Consider the following 15503-nt stretch of genomic DNA (forward strand, 5'->3'; position numbering starts at 1 on the left):
GGTTCGAGCCCATCCGGGAGCGGTGTTGTGAGGTCTCAGATGTGACGTTAAAATCAAGGTTTTTACACAATACCTGACGAGCATTTAATTTTTGGGCTCCCGTGGCGCTATGGTTAGCGCGTTCAGCTGTTAATCGAAAGGTTGGTGGTTCGAGCCCACCCGGGAAAGGTGTTGTGGGGTCTCAAATGTAACGTAGAAAGCTAAAGGTTTTCCACAATAGCTGACAACCATTTAATTTCTGAGCTTCCGTGGCTCAATGGTTAGCGCGTTCGGCTGTTAACCAATAGGTTGGTGGTTCGAGCCCATCCGGGAGCGGTGTTGTGTGATCTCAAATGTAACGTAGAAAGCCAAAGTTTTTCCACAATACCTGACGACCATTTAATTTTTGGGCTTCCGTGGCGCAATGGTTAGCACGTTCGGCTGTTAACCAATAGGTTGGTGGTTCGAGCCCATCCGAGAGCCGTGTTGTGAGGTCTCAGATGTGACGTAAAAAGTCAAGGTTTTCCACAATACCTGACAACCATTTAATTTCGGAGCTTCCGTGGCTCAATGGTTAGCGCGTTCGGCTGTTAACCAATAGGTTGGTGGTTCGAGCCCACCCGGGAGCGGTGTTGTGGGATCTGAAATGTAACGTAGAAAGCCAAAGTTTTTGCACAATAAATGACGAGCATTTAACTTTTGGGCTTCCGTGGCGCAATGGTTAGCGCGTTCGGCTGTTAACCAATAGGTTGGTGGTTCGAGCCCATCCGGGAGCGGTGTTGTGAGGTCTCAGATGTGACGTTAAAAGTCAAGGTTTTTACACAATACCTGACGAGCATTAATTTTTGGGCTCCCGTGGCGCTATGGTTAGCGCGTTCAGCTGTTAATCGAAAGGTTGGTGGTTCGAGCCCACCCGGGAAAGGTGTTGTGGGGTCTCAAATGTAACGTAGAAAGCTAAAGTTTTTCCACAATAGCTGACAACCATTTAATTTCTGAGCTTCCGTGGCTCAATGGTTAGCGCGTTCGGCTGTTAACCAATAGGTTGGTGGTTCGAGCCCATCCGGGAGTGGTGTTGTGTGATCTCAAATGTAACGTAGAAAGCCAAAGTTTTTCCACAATACTTGACGACCATTTAATTTTTGGGCTTCCGTGGCGCAATGGTTAGCACGTTCGGCTGTTAACCAATAGGTTGGTGGTTCGAGCCCATCCGGGAGCCGTGTTGTGAGGTCTCAGATGTGACGTAAAAAGTCAAGGTTTTCCACAATACCTGACAACCATTTAATTTCGGAGCTTCCGTGGCTCAATGCTTAGCGCGTTCGGCTGTTAACCAATAGGTACGTGGTTCGAGCCCACCCGGGAGCGGTGTTGTGGGATCTGAAATGTAACGTAGAAAGCCAAAGTTTTTGCACAATAAATGACGACCATTTAAATTTTGGGCTTCCGTGGCGCAATGGTTAGCGCGTTCGGCTGTTAACCAATAGGTTGGTGGTTCGACCCCATCCGGGAGCGGTGTTGTGAGGTCTCAGATGTGACGTAAAAAGTCAAGGTTTTTACACAATACCTAACGATCATTTAACTTTTGGGCTTCCGTGGCGCAATGGTTAGCGCGTTCGGCTGTTAACCAATAGGTTGGTGGTTCGACCCCATCCGGGAGCGGTGTTGTGAGGTCTCAGATGTGACGTAAAAAGTCAAGGTTTTTACATAATACCTGACGAGCATTTAACTTTTGGGCTTCCGTGGCGCAATGGTTAGCGCGTTCGGCTGTTAATTAATAGGTTGGTGGTTCGAGCCCATCCGGGAGCGGTGTTGTGAGGTCTCAGATGTGACGTTAAAAGTCAAGGTTTTTACACAATACCTGACGAGCATTTAATTTTTGGGCTCCCGTGGCGCTATGGTTAGCGCGTTCAGCTGTTAATCGAAAGGTTGGTGGTTCGAGCCCACCCGGGAAAGGTGTTGTGGGGTCTCAAATGTAACGTAGAAAGCTAAAGTTTTTCCACAATAGCTGACAACCATTTAATTTCTGAGCTTCCGTGGCTCAATGGTTAGCGCGTTCGGCTATTAACCAATAGGTTGGTGGTTCGAGCCCATCCGGGAGCGGTGTTGTGTGATCTCAAATGTAACGTAGAAAGCCAAAGTTTTTCCACAATACTTGACGACCATTTAATTTTTGGGCTTCCGTGGCGCAATGGTTAGCACGTTCGGCTGTTAACCAATAGGTTGGTGGTTCGAGCCCATCCGGGAGCCGTGTTGTGAGGTCTCAGATGTGACGTAAAAAGTCAAGGTTTTCCACAATACCTGACAACCATTTAATTTCGGAGCTTCCGTGGCTCAATGGTTAGCGCGTTCGGCTGTTAACCAATAGGTACGTGGTTCGAGCCCACCCGGGAGCGGTGTTGTGGGATCTGAAATGTAACGTAGAAAGCCAAAGTTTTTGCACAATAAATGACGACCATTTAATTTTTGGGCTTCCGTGGCGCAAAGGTTAGCGCGTTCGGCTGTTAACCAATAGGTTGGTGGTTCGACCCCATCCGGGAGCGGTGTTGTGAGGTCTCAGATGTGACGTAAAAAGTCAAGGTTTTTACATAATACCTGACGAGCATTTAACTTTTGGGCTTCCGTGGCGCATTGGTTAGCGCGTTCGGCTGTTAACCAATAGGTTGGTGGTTCGAGCCCATCCGGGAGCGGTGTTGTGAGGTCTCAGATGTGACGTAAAAAGTCAAGGTTTTTACACAATACCTAACAATCATTTAACTTTTGGGCTTCCGTGGGGCAATGGTTAGCGCGTTCGGCTGTTAACCAATAGGTTGGTGGTTCGAGCCCATCCGGGAGCGGTGTTGTGAGGTCTCAGATGTGACGTAAAAAGTCAAGGTTTTTACACAATACCTGACGAGCTTTTAACTTTTGGGCTTCCGTGGCGCAATGATTAGCGCGTTCGGCTGTTAACCAATAGGTTGGTGGTTCGAGCCCACCCGAGAGCGGTGTTGAGGGATCTGAAATGTAACGTAGAAAGCCAAAGTTTTTGCACAATACCTGACGAGCATTTAACTTTTGGGCTTCCGTGGCGCAATGGTTAGCGCGTTCGGCTGTTAACCAATAGGTTGGTGGTTCGAGCCCATCCGCGAGCGGTGTTGTGAGGTCTCAGATGTGACTTAAAAAGTCAAGTTTTTTGCACAATACCTGACGAGCATTTAGCTTTTGGGCTTCCGTGGCGCAATGGTTAGCGCGTTCGGCTGTTAACCGAAAGGTTGGTGGTTCGAGCCCATCCAGGAGCGGTGTTGTGACGTCTCAGATGTGACGTAAAAAGTCAAGGTTTTTACGCGATACCTGACGAGCATTTAACTTTTGGGCTTCCGTGGCGCAATGGTTAGCGCGTTCGGCTGTTAACCAATAGGTTGGTGGTTCGAGCCCATCCGGGAGCGGTGTTGTGAGGTCTCAGATGTGACGTAAAAAGTCAAGGTTTTTACACAATATCTGACGAGTATCTAATTTTTGGGCTTCCGTGGCGCAATGGTTAGCGCGTTCGGCTGTTAACCAATAGGTTGGTGGTTCGAGCCCATCCGGGAGCGGTGTTGTGAGGTCTCAGATGTGACGTAAAAAGTCAAGGTTTTTACACAATACCTGACGAGCATTTAACTTTTGGGCTTCCGTGGCGCAATGGTTTGTGCGTTCGGCTGTTAACCGAAAGGTTGGTGGTTCGAGCCCAACCGGAAGAGGTGTTGTAGGGTCACACATGTAACGTAAAAAGTCATAACTTATCCACAATACCTGACAACCATTTAATTTCTGAGCTTCCGTGGCTCAAAGGTTAGCGCGTTCGGCTGTAAACCAATAGGTGTGTGGTTCGAGCCCATCCGGGAGCGGTTTTCTGACGTCTCAGATGTGACGTAAAAAGTCAAGGTTTTTTCCACAACACCTGACGACCATTTAATTTTTGGTCTTCCGTGGCGCAATGGTTAGCGCGTTCGGCTGTTAACCGAAAGGTTGGTGATTCGAGCCCATCCGGGAGCGGTGTTGTGACGTCTCAGATGTAACGTAAAATGTCAAAACTTTTCCACAATATGTGACAACCACTTAAATTCTGAGCTTCCGTGGCTCAATGGTTAGCGAATTCGGCTGTTAACCAATAGGTTGGTGGTTCGAGCCCACCCGGGAGCGGTATTTTGGGATCTCAAATGTAACGTTGAAAGCCAAAATTTTTCCACAATACCTGACGACCATTTAATTTTTGGGCTTCCGTGGCGCAATGGTCAGCGCGTTCAGCTGTTAACCGAAAGGTTGGTGGTTCGAGCCCATCCGGGAGCGGTGTTGTGACGTCTCAGATGTAACTTAAATGTCAGAGTTTTTCCACAATACCTGACGATCATTTAATTTTTGGGCTTCCGTGGCGCAGTTATTAGCGCGTTCAACTGTTAATCGAAAGGCTGGTGGTTCAAGCCCACCCGGAAGAGGTGTTGTGGGGTCTCAGATGTAGTGTAAAAAGTCAAAACCTATCCACAATACGTGACAACCATTTAATTTCTGAGCTTCCGTGGCTCAATGGTTAGCGCGTTCGGCTGTTAACCAATAGGTTGGTGGTTCGAGCCCACCCGGGACCGGTGGTGTGGGATCTCAAATGTAACGTAGAAAGCCAAAGTTTTGCCACAATACCTGACGACCATTAAATTTTTGGGCTTCCTTGGCTCAAAGGTTAGCGCGTTCGGCTGTTAACGAATAGGTGTGTGGTTCGAGCCCATCCGGGAGCGGTGTTGTGACGTCTCAGATGTGACGTAAAAAGTCAAGGTTTTTTCCACAGCACCTGACGACCATTTAATTTTTGGGCTTCCGTGGCGCAATGATTAGCGCGTTCAGCTGTTAATCGAAAGGTTGAAGGTTCGAGCCCACCCGAGAGAGGTGTTGTGGGGTCTCAGATGTAGCGTAAAAAGTCAAAACTTTTCCGCAATACGTGACAACCATTTAATTTCTGAGCTTCCGTGGCTCAATGGTTAGCGCGTTCGGCTGTTAACCAATAGGTTGGTGGTTCGAGCCCACCCGGGAGCGGTGGTGTGGGATCTCAAATGTAACGTAGAAAGCCAAAGTTTTGCCACAATACCTGACGACCATTTAATTTTTGGGCTTCCGTGGCGCAATGGTTAGCGCGTTCGGCTGTTAACCGAAAGGTTGGTGGTTCGAGCCCATCCAGGAGCGGTGTTGTGACGTCTCAGATGTGACGTAAAAAGTCAAGGTTTTTACGCGATACCTGACGAGCATTTAACTTTTGGGCTTCCGTGGCGCAATGGTTAGCGCGTTCGGCTGTTAACCAATAGGTTGGTGGTTCGAGCCCATCCGGGAGCGGTGTTGTGAGGTCTCAGATGTGACGTAAAAAGTCAAGGTTTTTACACAATATCTGACGAGTATCTAATTTTTGGGCTTCCGTGGCGCAATGGTTAGCGCGTTCGGCTGTTAACCAATAGGTTGGTGGTTCGAGCCCATCCGGGAGCGGTGTTGTGAGGTCTCAGATGTGACGTAAAAAGTCAAGGTTTTTACACAATACCTGACGAGCATTTAACTTTTGGGCTTCCGTGGCGCAATGGTTTGTGCGTTCGGCTGTTAACCGAAAGGTTGGTGGTTCGAGCCCAACCGGAAGAGGTGTTGTAGGGTCACACATGTAACGTAAAAAGTCATAACTTATCCACAATACCTGACAACCATTTAATTTCTGAGCTTCCGTGGCTCAAAGGTTAGCGCGTTCGGCTGTAAACCAATAGGTGTGTGGTTCGAGCCCATCCGGGAGCGGTTTTCTGACGTCTCAGATGTGACGTAAAAAGTCAAGGTTTTTTCCACAACACCTGACGACCATTTAATTTTTGGTCTTCCGTGGCGCAATGGTTAGCGCGTTCGGCTGTTAACCGAAAGGTTGGTGGTTCGAGCCCATCCGGGAGCGGTGTTGTGACGTCTCAGATGTAACGTAAAATGTCAAAACTTTTCCACAATATGTGACAACCACTTAAATTCTGAGCTTCCGTGGCTCAATGGTTAGCGAATTCGGCTGTTAACCAATAGGTTGGTGGTTCGAGCCCACCCGGGAGCGGTATTTTGGGATCTCAAATGTAACGTTGAAAGCCAAAATTTTTCCACAATACCTGACGACCATTTAATTTTTGGGCTTCCGTGGCGCAATGGTCAGCGCGTTCAGCTGTTAACCGAAAGGTTGGTGGTTCGAGCCCATCCGGGAGCGGTGTTGTGACGTCTCAGATGTAACTTAAATGTCAGAGTTTTTCCACAATACCTGACGATCATTTAATTTTTGGGCTTCCGTGGCACAATGGTTAGCGCGTTCAGCTGTTAATCGAAAGGTTGGTGGTTCGAGCCCACCCGGGAGAGGTGTTGTGGGGTCTCAAATGTAACGTAGAAAGCCAAAGTTTTTCCACAATACCTGACAACAGTTTAATTTCTGAGCTTCCGTGGCTCAATGGTTAGCGCGTTCGGCTGTTAACCAATAGGTTGGTGGTTCGAGCCCATCCGGGAGCGGTGTTGTGACGTCTCAGATGTGACGTAAAAAGTCAAGGTTTTTCCAAAATACCGGACGACCATTTAAATTCTGGGCTTCCGTGGCGCAATCGTTAGCGCGTTCAGCTGCTATTCAAAAGACTGGTGGTTTGAGCCCTCCCGGGAGCGGTGTTGTGACGTCTCAGATGTAACATAAAATGTCAGAGTTTTTCCACAATACCTGACGAACATTGAAATTTTGGGCTTCCGTGGCGCAATGGTTAGCGCGTTCAGCTGTTAATCGAAAGGTTGGTGGTTCGAGCCCACCCAGGAGAGGTGTTGTGGGGTCTCAGATGTAGCGTAAAAAGTCAAAACTTTTCCACAATACGTGACAACCATTTAATTTCTGAGCTTCCGTGGCGCAATGGTTAGCGCGTTCAGCAGTTAACAAATAATTTAGTGGTTCGAGCCCACCCGGGAGCGGCGTTGTGGGATCTCAAACGTAACGTAGAAAGCCAAAGTTTTTCCACAATACCTGACGACCATTTAATTTTTGGGCTTCCGTGGCGCAATGGTTAACGCGTTCGGCTGTTAACCAATAGGTTGGTGGTTCGAGCCCACCCGGGAGCGATGTTGTGGGATCTCAAATGTAACGTAGAAAGCCAAAGTTTTTCCACAATACGTGACGACCATTTAATTTCTGAGCTTTCGTGGCTCAATGGTTAGCGCGTTCGGCTGTTAACCAATAGGTTGGTGGTTAGAGCCCATCCGGGAGCGGTGTTGTGAGGTCTCAGATGTGACGTAAAAAGTCAAGGTTTTTCCACAATACCTGACGAACATTGAATTTTTGGGCTTCCGTGGCGCAATGGTTAGCGCGTTCAGCTGTTAATCGAAAGGTTGGTGGTTCGAGCCCAACCGGGAGAGGTGTTGTGGGGTCTCAGATGTAGCGTAAAAAGTCAAAACTTTTCCACAATACGTGACAACCATTTAATTTCTGAGCTTCCGTGGCTGAATGGTTAGCGCGTTCGGCTGTTAACCAATAGGTTGGTGGTTAGAGCCCATCCGGGAGCGGTGTCGTGAGGTCTCAGATGTAACGTAAAATGTCAGAGTTTTTCCACAATACCTGACGAACATTTAATTTTTGGGCTTCCGTGGCGCAATTATTAGCGCGTTCAACTGTTAATCGAAAGGCTGGTGGTTCAGGCCCACCCGGAAGAGGTGTTGTGGGGTCTCAGATGTAGCGTAAAAAGTCAAAACTTATCCACAATACGTGACAACCATTGAATTTCTGAGCTTCCGTGGCTCAATGGTTAGCGCGTTCGGCTGTTAACCAATAGGTTGGTGGTTCGAGCCCACCCGGGAGCGGTGGTGTGGGATCTCAAATGTAACGTAGAAAGCCAAAGTTTTGCCACAATAGATGACGACCATTTAATTTTTGGGCTTCCGTGGCGCAATGGTTAGCGCGTTCGGCTGTTAACCGAAAGGTTGGTGGTTCGAGCCCATCCAGGAGCGGTGTTGTGACGTCTCAGATGTGATGTAAAAAGTCAAGGTTTTTACGCGATACCTGACGAGCATTTAACTTTTGGGCTTCCGTGGCGCAATGGTTAGCGCGTTCGGCTGTTAACCAATAGGTTGGTGGTTCGAGCCCATCCGGGAGCGGTGTTGTGAGGTCTCAGATGTGACGTAAAAAGTCAAGGTTTTTACACAATATCTGACGAGCATCTAATTTTTGGGCTTCCGTGGCGCAATGGTTAGCGCGTTCAGCTGTTAATCGAAAGGTTGGTGGTTCGAGCCCACCCTGGAGAGGTGTTGTGTGGTCTCAAATGTAACGTAGAAAGCCAAAGTTTTTCCACAATACCTGACAACCGTTTAATTTCTGAGCTTCCGTGGCTCAATGGTTAGCGCGTTCAGCTGTTAACCAATAGGTTGGTGGTTCGAGCCCACCCGGGAGCGGTGTTGTGTGATCTCAAATGTAACGTAGAAAGCCAAAGTTTTTCCACAATACCTGACGACCATTTAATTTTTGGGCTTCCGTGGCGCAATGGTTAGCGCGTTCGGCTGTTAACCAATAGGTTGGTGGTTCGAGCCCATCCGGGAGCGGTGTTGTGAGGTCTCAGATGTGACGTAAAAAGTCAAGGTTTTTACACAATACCTGACGAGCATTTAATTTTTGGGCTTCCGTGGCACAATGGTTTGCGCGTTCAGCTGTTAATCGAAAGGTTGGTGGTTCGAGCCCACCCGGGAGAGGTGTTGTGGGGTCTCAAATGTAACGTAGAAAGCCAAAGTTTTTCCACAATACCTGACAACAATTTAATTTCTGAGCTTCCGTGGCTCAATGGTTAGCGCGTTCGGCTGTTAACCAATAGGTTGGTGGTTCGAGCCCATCCGGGAGCGGTGTCGTGAGGTCTCAGATGTGACGTAAAAAGTCAAGGTTTTTACACAATACCTGACGAGCATTTAACTTTTGGGCTTCCGTGGCGCAATGGTTAGCGCGTTCAGCTGTTAATCGAAAGGTTGGTGGTTCGAGCCCATCCGGGAGCGGTGTTGTGAGGTCTCAGATGTGACGTAAAAAGTCAAGGTTTTCCACAATACCTGACAACCATTTAATTTTTGAGCTTCCGTGGCTCAATGGTTAGCGCGTTCGGCTGTTAACCAATAGGTTGGTGGTTCGAGCCCACCCGGGAGCGGTGTTGTGGGATCTAAAATGTAACGTAGAAAGCCTAAGTTTTTGCACAATAAATGACGACCATTTAATTTTTGGGCTTCCGTGGCGCAATGGTTAGCGCGTTCGGCTGTTAACCAATAGGTTGGTGGTTCGACCCCATCCGGGAGCGGTGTTGTGAGGTCTCAGATGTGACGTAAAAAATAAGGTTTTTACATAATACCTGACGAGCATTTAACTTTTGGGCTTCCGTGGCGCAATGGTTAGCGCGTTCGGCTGTTAACCAATAGGTTGGTGGTTCGAGCCCATCCGCTAGCGGTGTTGTGAGGTCTCGGATGTGACGTAAAAAGTCAAGGTTTTTACACAATACCTAACAAGCATTTAACTTTTGGGCTTCCGTGGCGCAATGGTTAGCGCGTTCGGCTGTTAACCAATAGGTTGGTGGTTCGAGCCCATCCGGGAGCGGTGTTGTGAGGTCTCAGATGTGACGTAAAAAGTCAAGGTTTTTACACAATACCTGACGAGCATTTAACTTTTGGGCTTCCGTGGCGCAATGGTTTGCGCGTTCGGCTGTTAACCAATAGGTTGGTGGTTCGAGCCCATCCGGGAGCGGTGTTGTGAGGTCTCAGATGTGACGTAAAAAGTCAAGGTTTTTACACAATACCTGACGAGCATTTAATTTTTGGGCTTCCGTGGCACAATGGTTAGCGTTTTCAGCTGTTAATCGAAAGGTTGGTGGTTCGAGCCCACCCGGGAGAGGTGTTGTGGGGTCTCAAATGTAACGTAGAAAGCCAAAGTTTTTCCACAATACCTGACAACAATTTAATTTCTGAGCTTCCGTGGCTCAATGGTTAGCGCGTTCGGCTGTTAACCAATAGGTTGGTGGTTCGAGCCCATCCGGGAGCGGTGTTGTGAGGTCTCAGATGTGACGTAAAAAGTCAAGGTTTTTACACAATATCTGACGAGCATCTAATTTTTGGGCTTCCGTGGCGCAATGGTTAGCGCGTTCAGCTGTTAATCGAAAGGTTGGTGGTTCGAGCCCACCCTGGAGAGGTGTTGTGGGGTCTCAAATGTAACGTAGAAAGCCAAAGTTTTTCCACAATACCTGACAACCGTTTAATTTCTGAGCTTCCGTGGCTCAATGGTTAGCGCGTTCAGCTGTTAACCAATAGGTTGGTGGTTCGAGCCCACCCGGGAGCGGTGTTGTGTGATCTCAAATGTAACGTAGAAAGCCAAAGTTTTTCCACAATACCTGACGACCATTTAATTTTTGGGCTTCCGTGGCGCAATGGTTAGCGCGTTCGGCTGTTAACCAATAGGTTGGTGGTTCGAGCCCATCCGGGAGCGGTGTTGTGAGGTCTCAGACGTGACGTAAAAAGTCAAGGTTTTTACACAATACCTGACGAGCATTTAATTTTTGGGCTTCCGTGGCACAATGGTTTGCGCGTTCAGCTGTTAATCGAAAGGTTGGTGGTTCGAGCCCACCCGGGAGAGGTGTTGTGGGGTCTCAAATGTAACGTAGAAAGCCAAAGTTTTTCCACAATACCTGACAACAATTTAATTTCTGAGCTTCCGTGGCTCAATGGTTAGCGCGTTCGGCTGTTAACCAATAGGTTGGTGGTTCGAGCCCATCCGGGAGCGGTGTCGTGAGGTCTCAGATGTGACGTAAAAAGTCAAGGTTTTTACACAATACCTGAAGAGCATTTAACTTTTGGGCTTCCGTGGCGCAATGGTTAGCGCGTTCGGCTGTTAACCAATAGGTTGGTGGTTCGAGCCCATCCGGGAGCGGTGTTGTGAGGTCTCAGATGTGACGTAAAAAGTCAAGGTTTTCCACAATACCTGACAACCATTTAATTTTTGAGCTTCCGTGGCTCAATGGTTAGCGCGTTCGGCTGTTAACCAATAGGTTGGTGGTTCGAGCCCACCCGGGAGCGGTGTTGTGGGATCTAAAATGTAACGTAGAAAGCCTAAGTTTTTGCACAATAAATGACGACCATTTAATTTTTGGGCTTCCGTGGCGCAATGGTTAGCGCGTTCGGCTGTTAACCAATAGGTTGGTGGTTCGACCCCATCCGGGAGCGGTGTTGTGAGGTCTCAGATGTGACGTAAAAAGTCAAGGTTTTTACATAATACCTGACGAGCATTTAACTTTTGGGCTTCCGTGGCGCAATGGTTAGCGCGTTCGGCTGTTAACCAATAGGTTGGTGGTTCGAGCCCATCCGCTAGCGGTGTTGTGAGGTCTCGGATGTGACGTAAAAAGTCAAGGTTTTTACACAATACCTAACAAGCATTTAACTTTTGGGCTTCCGTGGCGCAATGGTTAGCGCGTTCGGCTGTTAACCAATAGGTTGGTGGTTCGAGCCCATCCGGGAGCGGTGTTGTGAGGTCTCAGATGTGACGTAAAAAGTCAAGGTTTTTACACAATACCTGACGAGCATTTAACTTTTGGGCTTCCGTGGCGCAATGGTTTGCGCGTTCGGCTGTTAACCAATAGGTTGGTGGTTCGAGCCCATCCGGGAGCGGTGTTGTGAGGTCTCAGATGTGACGTAAAAAGTCAAGGTTTTTACACAATACCTGACGAGCATTTAATTTTTGGGCTTCCGTGGCACAATGGTTAGCGCTTTCAGCTGTTAATCGAAAGGTTGGTGGTTCGAGCCCACCCGGGAGAGGTGTTGTGGGGTCTCAAATGTAACGTAGAAAGCCAAAGTTTTTCCACAATACCTGACAACAATTTAATTTCTGAGCTTCCGTGGCTCAATGGTTAGCGCGTTCGGCTGTTAACCAATAGGTTGGTGGTTCGAGCCCATCCGGGAGCGGTGTTGTGAGGTCTCAGATGTGACGTAAAAAGTCAAGGTTTTTACACAATATCTGACGAGCATCTAATTTTTGGGCTTCCGTGGCGCAATGGTTAGCGCGTTCAGCTGTTAATCGAAAGGTTGGTGGTTCGAGCCCACCCTGGAGAGGTGTTGTGGGGTCTCAAATGTAACGTAGAAAGCCAAAGTTTTTCCACAATACCTGACAACCGTTTAATTTCTGAGCTTCCGTGGCTCAATGGTTAGCGCGTTCAGCTGTTAACCAATAGGTTGGTGGTTCGAGCCCACCCGGGAGCGGTGTTGTGTGATCTCAAATGTAACGTAGAAAGCCAAAGTTTTTCCACAATACCTGACGACCATTTAATTTTTGGGCTTCCGTGGCGCAATGGTTAGCGCGTTCGGCTGTTAACCAATAGGTTGGTGGTTCGAGCCCATCCGGGAGCGGTGTTGTGAGGTCTCAGACGTGACGTAAAAAGTCAAGGTTTTTACACAATACCTGACGAGCATTTAATTTTTGGGCTTCCGTGGCACAATGGTTTGCGCGTTCAGCTGTTAATTGAAAGGTTGGTGGTTCGAGCCCACCCGGGAGAGGTGTTGTGGGGTCTCAAATGTAACGTAGAAAGCCAAAGTTTTTCCACAATACCTGACAACAATTTAATTTCTGAGCTTCCGTGGCTCAATGGTTAGCGCGTTCGGCTGTTAACCAATAGGTTGGTGGTTCGAGCCCATCCGGGAGCGGTGTCGTGAGGTCTCAGATGTGACGTAAAAAGTCAAGGTTTTTACACAATACCTGACGAGCATTTAACTTTTGGGCTTCCGTGGCGCAATGGTTAGCGCGTTCAGCATAAACCAATAGGTTGGTGGTTCGAGCCCATCCGGGAGCGGTGTTGTGAGGTCTCAGATGTGACGTAAAAAGTCAAGGTTTTCCACAATACCTGACAACCATTTAATTTTTGAGCTTCCGTGGCTCAATGGTTAGCGCGTTCGGCTGTTAACCAATAGGTTGGTGGTTCGAGCCCACCCGGGAGCGGTGTTGTGGGATCTAAAATGTAACGTAGAAAGCCTAAGTTTTTGCACAATAAATGACGACCATTTAATTTTTGGGCTTCCGTGGCGCAATGGTTAGCGCGTTCGGCTGTTAACCAATAGGTTGGTGGTTCGACCCCATCCGGGAGCGGTGTTGTGAGGTCTCAGATGTGACGTAAAAAGTCAAGGTTTTTACATAATACCTGACGAGCATTTAACTTTTGGGCTTCCGTGGCGCAATGGTTAGCGCGTTCGGCTGTTAACCAATAGGTTGGTGGTTCGAGCCCATCCGCTAGCGGTGTTGTGAGGTCTCGGATGTGACGTAAAAAGTCAAGGTTTTTACACAATACCTAACAAGCATTTAACTTTTGGGCTTCCGTGGCGCAATGGTTAGCGCGTTCGGCTGTTAACCAATAGGTTGGTGGTTCGAGCCCATCCGGGAGCGGTGTTGTGAGGTCTCAGATGTGACGTAAAAAGTCAAGGTTTTTACACAATACCTGACGAGCATTTAACTTTTGGGCTTCCGTGGCGCAATGGTTTGCGCGTTCGGCTGTTAACCAATAGGTTGTTGGTTCGAGCCCATCCGGGAGCGGTGTTGTGAGGTCTCAGATGTGACGTAAAAAGTCAAGGTTTTTACACAATACCTGACGAGCATTTAATTTTTGGGCTTCCGTGGCACAATGGTTAGCGCTTTCAGCTGTTAATCGAAAGGTTGGTGGTTCGAGCCCACCCGGGAGAGGTGTTGTGGGGTCTCAAATGTAACGTAGAAAGCCAAAGTTTTTCCACAATACCTGACAACAATTTAATTTCTGAGCTTCCGTGGCTCAATGGTTAGCGCGTTCGGCTGTTAACCAATAGGTTGGTGGTTCGACCCCATCCGGGAGCGGTGTTGTGAGGTCTCAGATGTGACGTAAAAAGTCAAGGTTTTTACACAATACCTAACGAGCATTTAACTTTTGGGCTTCCGTGGCACAATGGTTAGCGCGTTCAGCTGTTAATCGAAAGGTTGGTGGTTCGAGCCCACCCGGGAGAGGTGTTGTGGGGTCTCAAATGTAACGTAGAAAGCCAAAGTTTTTCCACAATACCTGACAACAGTTTAATTTCTGAGCTTCCGTGGCTCAATGGTTAGCGCGTTCGGCTGTTAACCAATAGGTTGGTGGTTCGAGCCCATCCGGGAGCGGTGTTGTGACGTCTCAGATGTGACGTAAAAAGTCAAGGTTTTTCCACAATACCGGACGACCATTTAAATTCTGGGCTTCCGTGGCGCAATCGTTAGCGCGTTCGGCTGTTAACAGAAAGGTTGGTGGTTCGAGCACACCCGGGAGCGGTGCTATGAGGTCTCAGATGTTACGTAAAAAGTCAAAGTTTTTCCACAATACCGGACGACAATTTAATTTTTGGGCTTCCGTGGCGCAATGGTTAGCGCGTTCAGCTGCTATTCAAAAGACTGGTGGTTTGAGCCCTCCCGGGAGCGGTGTTGTGACGTCTCAGATGTAACATAAAATGTCAGAGTTTTTCCACAATACCTGACGAACATTGAAATTTTGGGCTTCCGTGGCGCAATGGTTAGCGCGTTCAGCTGTTAATCGAAAGGTTGGTGGCTCGAGCCCACCCGGGAGAGGTGTTGTGGGGTCTCAGATGTAGCGTAAAAAGTCAAAACTTTTCCACAATACGTGACAACCATTTAATTTCTGAGCTTCCGTGGCGCAATGGTTAGCGCGTTCAGCAGTTAACAAATAATTTAGTGGTTCGAGCCCACCCGGGAGCGGCGTTGTGGGATCTCAAACGTAACGTAGAAAGCCAAAGTTTTTCCACAAAACCTGACGACCATTTAATTTTTGGGCTTCCGTGGCGCAATGGTTAACGCGTTCGGCTGTTAACCAATAGGTTGGTGGTTCGAGCCCACCCGGGAGCGGTGTTGTGGGATCTCAAATGTAACGTAGAAAGCCAAAGTTTTTTCCACAATACGTGACGACCATTTAATTTCTGAGCTTTCGTGGCTCAATGGTTAGCGCGTTCGGCTGTTAACCAATAGTTTGGTGGTTAGAGCCCATCCGGGAGCGGTGTTGTGAGGTCTCAGATGTGACGTAAAAAGTCAAGAATTTTCCACAATACCTAACAAGCATTTAACTTTTGGGCTTCCGTGGCGCAATGGTTAGCGCGTTCGGCTGTTAACCAATAGGTTGGTTGTTCGAGCCCATCCGGGAGCGGTGTTGTGAGGTTTCAGATGTGACGTAAAAAGTCAAGGTTTTTACACAATACCTGACGAGCATTTAACTTTTGGGCTTCCGTGGCGCAATGGTTTGCGCGTTCGGCTGTTAACCAATAGGTTGGTGGTTCGAGCCCATCCGGGAGCGGTGTAGTGAGGTCTCAGATGTGACGTAAAAAGTCAAGGTTTTTACACAATACCTAACGAGCATTTAACTTTTGGGCTTCCGTGGCACAATGGTTAGCGCGTTCAGCTGTTAATCGAAAGGTTGGTGGTTCGAGCCCACCCGGGAGAGGTGTTGTGGGGTCTCAGATGTAGCGTAAAAAGTCAATACTTTTCCACAATACGT

General features: G+C 48.2%; 1 non-coding gene across 1 annotated transcript; it reads left to right on the forward strand.

Moving 5' to 3' along the window:
* Positions 1-2003: 2003 nt before the first annotated feature.
* On the forward strand, positions 2004-2076 carry TRNAN-AUU (transfer RNA asparagine (anticodon AUU)). Its single transcript has one exon. It is a non-coding gene; the product is annotated as a tRNA-Asn (tRNA).
* Positions 2077-15503: the final 13427 nt, after the last annotated feature.

Source organism: Phalangium opilio, unplaced genomic scaffold (genome assembly GCF_054372755.1).
Source record: "Phalangium opilio isolate 3A_F unplaced genomic scaffold, DU_Popi_V2 ptg001675l_1, whole genome shotgun sequence".
NCBI lineage: Eukaryota > Metazoa > Arthropoda > Arachnida > Opiliones > Phalangiidae > Phalangium > Phalangium opilio.